Source organism: Perca fluviatilis, chromosome 7 (assembly GCF_010015445.1).
Source record: "Perca fluviatilis chromosome 7, GENO_Pfluv_1.0, whole genome shotgun sequence".
Lineage (NCBI taxonomy): Eukaryota > Metazoa > Chordata > Actinopteri > Perciformes > Percidae > Perca > Perca fluviatilis.
The window spans coordinates 42548449-42552758 of NC_053118.1; positions in this window are offsets into that span (position 1 = coordinate 42548449).

A 4310-nucleotide genomic window follows, 5' to 3' on the forward strand; every position below is an offset into this window, starting at 1 on the left:
TTAACCAGATTGTGAAACATAATTATTCTGTTGCTCTAAATAATGTTTTGAAAGATATGTAAAAGTGGATGAGTCTCCCCATGTCGATTCGAGCTCGCATCTCAGTGGTTAAAATGAATGTGTTACCCAGGATTAATTTTGTGAGTTCTATGCTACCTCTCTCCCCTCCTGCTGACTACTGGCGTAAATTACAATCAGCCGTATCTAAATTTATCTGGAAAGGCAAGCGGCCGCGACTTAAGATGTCCACTTTGCAGAGGAGGAGAGAGGATGGTGGCCTTTCTGTTCCCAACTTCAAACATTACTTCTGGTCCTTCGTGTTGAGGCCCCTCCTAATTTGGTTTAGCCCGGCTGTGTCTGTCTGCTGGTGTGCCTTAGAAAGTGCTATTACAGAGCCTTGGTCACTCCATGACGTTCTTTTTGCCAATGTTTCTAACAAACAGTGCCAGCTACGCTTTGGCCCCATTGTCTCACATCTTATCAATACTTGGAGATTGGTTGAAACACACTGCCATATAGCTTGTAACTGGCACACTTTTTCCCCTATATTCAATAATACAGCACTCCTGATTGGGGGGAGGCCAATAACAGCTCCACAATGGGAGCAGAAGGGACTTCTAAAAGACATTTTTAGCGAGGTTGGCTTATTGCCTTTTCTGACTTGCAGGACGCATTCAATCTACCACGTTCCTCTTTTTTCTTTTACCTTCAATTAAGATCGGCACTCAAGGCATACGGTGTCCCTTGGCAGAGGCCTTTGCCCATCCACCCGATCCGGAAGTTATTTACTGTGCACCCTAGAAACTGTGGTATGGTATCTAAGCTTTATCAGTTCTTACTGATATCTGGCTGCTCTGTCCTCCCTATTGAGAGGATCTGGGCACGCGATTGCCCAGGCCTGAGTATCGATTTTGACTGGCATGATGTATGGTCTAGCATTCCAGAAGTATCACGTAATCCGGACCACCAACAGATTCACTACAATTTTATTCATAGGACATATCTCACCCCAGTGAAAATGCACCACATGAAAATAATTAACAGCCCATTTTGCACCTTCTGCCCAATAAAAGCACAAGGCACATATTTTCACATTATCTGGGAGTGTTCTTGTCGTGGAAGTTTCCTTTGCAGCAGGGGGAAGAGTTTTCAGAGTTTAGTAAATTGAAACAAATAAGACAGACTGAGACTAAAACCAAGTTGGCTTTTTGTATTTTATTAAAAAAGATATATTTGCAAATAGGATCAACATGATTTCACAAAAGGCCGCAGCCCAGTTGGAGTCAGTTCCTCTAATGAGTGAACAGAACACCAGGCTTATATGCATCTTCAGGTGACAGCACATACGCACTTGGATTATTATGATGCTACAATTTTGACAGGCAATCTGATACACATGAAGACAATCAGAGAAATACAAGAGACATCTTGGAGTCATCTCACCTCCTCCTCCCTGTACGACTTTCACCCCCCAGTTACATCTTAACTGGCATGGGAAAACATGAGATAGTTTTAGGGTGACCTTGTACCTTTATCGGTTCAGGCTAACAGTGCTCACATAATGTTCCAGACTGGATGTCTCACAAAGTTTAGAATCAAAATCTGCATGTGGGAACGAGATAGACTCTTTCAGCATTTGTGAGAGAATTAAAGTAGAAATAAAACATAAAAATATAAGGAATTGTGCTTAAATGTAATTTTCCCATTACATTCCCCAGTCAGTCGGTTCTGGAACAGTATTGCATCCAAAATGTCTGCCTTATTTAATGTTACTGTGCCCGTTACTGTCAATGTTTTGATTTTTAATGATCTGTCAACCTTTCAACTCTCTGGAACTCAGAAACGTGCTGTTTTTGCTGGACTTACAGCTGTGAAGAAAATGATTGCAACTCGTTGGAAACCACCTCACGACCTGTCTATCCACACATGGACCATTTCCTTCTTGGATGTAGTGTATATGGAGCTGTCCACGGCGCGTATTAATGGAGCGCCAGGAAAGACCCTGGACACTTGGGTGAACATTGCTGAGGCTGTTAAGTCCGGGCTGTAGCCGTGTTTGGTTTCTTGTCTTATGTCTGTATGTGTGTGTGTCTGTTTCTGCTTCTTGTTTTTGTCTCCCTCCCTCCCGTCTTTCCTCTTTGTTCCCCTTCTCTTTTTTCTTTTCTGGCATGGGACACGTTCTCTGTCTCAGTGTATTGTTTGTAGTTTGTAGTTGTTTATTTCTTTTTATAATATAAACAATAAATAAAACATTTGATCACAAAAAAAAAAAATATATATATATATTCTTCATAATACCTGGTGCCTTCTTAACGCTGCGTTTCCACTAAATGTTTTGGAGCGGTTCAAGTGGAACCCCGATGATTTTAGATGCAGTTTTGACCACCTTTGTCAGAAGATTAAGGTCATGTGAAGTAGCCCTGCCAAACCACACTACAATGTTGCCTGTCAGTATACTCTCTATTGAACAGCGGTACAAGTTCTGTAGCATGTAAAGGGACATACCATATTTCTTGAGACACCTCAGGAAATAAAGCCTCTGATGTGCCTTCTTAATGGCACAGCTGATATAGAAGGACCATAGTATGAGTGTGTGTGTGTGGATGCCTAAGTATGAGTGTGTGTGTGTGTGTGTGTGTGTGTGTGTGTGTTTGTGTAGTTGCACTTGTATGTCTTGTTTGTTCTTGTTGTGTATTCCTATTTCTAGTTCTGCTTTGTTTTAATGTGTATGCTGTTTTTAATGTGAAGCACAAAATTGACTTTGACATTAAGCAAAATAAATCCTGATGTAAAAGTCTGTGCTAGCTGCTAGTGAAAGCTAACGCTATACCTGCTATAGAAACTGCCTCAGTATTGTGTTTCATAATATAAAAAGTATATTTTTTAATTTCAAAAAAGTATTTTTCAAAGTTAATGTTTCTCTATTTTTGTAGGTCATCATTACCAGTAAATACCTGCATTGGAACAAATCTTCAAGTGTTAAAACATTAATATCTTAACTTGTTCTTTTGGGTTTTCCGCGTTGGTCTTTGACCATCAGTAACACGTGTATTTAAATTCCAATCAGTGGGTGGGATGTCTGTTAACTTCAGAGACAGCCCCTCTCTGTGGGAGGATATAAGACTGCAGATTATTTCATTTCTATCTAAACATTCTTCTGATTTTCTCCACCAACTCTACAGTAAGAGAAAACGCTGACTCCTAACATTAGTTTTTGTCAACTTGTTTGTTGACTCTTCAGTCACTCTTTTGAAAAAGAATTTCGAAATTTATGCCACTTTTTTCTATGAATTTTTCAAGATATGTCATTTCTTTTGATGTTTGTCACTCATCGACATTTTTGTTGCATTTTTGTTGCATTTTTGACAATTTGTTGCCCCTTTCTAAAACCTTGACGTTAACTGTAATGTAAAGTAGTTAAATGTGATGTAATATAGTTAACTGTGATTTAATGTAGTTAAATGTGATGTAATGTAGTGTTTGTTATCATGTGATATTCCAGGTATCCCTCCTGCTGCTGACTCTAGAACTCATCTCTCTCCTGTCATTCAGGTAAATATACTTTATATTATTATTCTGTCTTAAAAAGTTCATATTTTTTTAATATTTTCACTTTATTGTTTGGTTTGTCTGTCTAACTTCATCTCGCTGCATCAGGACTTCATGGATTTCTTCTACAGAAAGAAATCTGCTAAACCTGTATATGAAATGTATTTAATCCTGTGTTGTTATTGTATGGTGTACACATTTATTTTTTTTATTTTTATTTACTACGGTGGCCGGGAAGTGCAATGCAACATTACAAAGAATGAAACACTTTTACAAAGCTTGAGACAAATTTACATTTTGGAAAACAAATTTACATTTTGGAAAACAAATTTACATTTTGGAAAACAAAATAACATTTTAGAAAACAAATTTACATTTTTGAAAACAAAATAACATTTTAGAAAACAAATTTACATTTTGGAAAACAAAATAACATTTTAGAAAACAAATTTACATTTTAGAAAACAAATTTACATTTTAGAAAACAAATTAACAAGATGCAAAACACTTTTACCAGTCCCGAAACAAATTTACAAATGACAGATTCTTCACGGAAAGGGAATGTACCACATACCGGAAGTGATGAGGTGTTGTTGGTGAGCGCAGTCAATTTGTGTTGTTGTGAGTGAGTATATGGCGTGAATGAAGTTTATGGTGACTTTACGTGTGGTCGGTGTTTGGAGTTTTTATATGACGCGGACCTGACGGAAAAACAGGGAACGTATCGACAGCCGCGGCCGGATCAAAGCTACAGCAGGGGG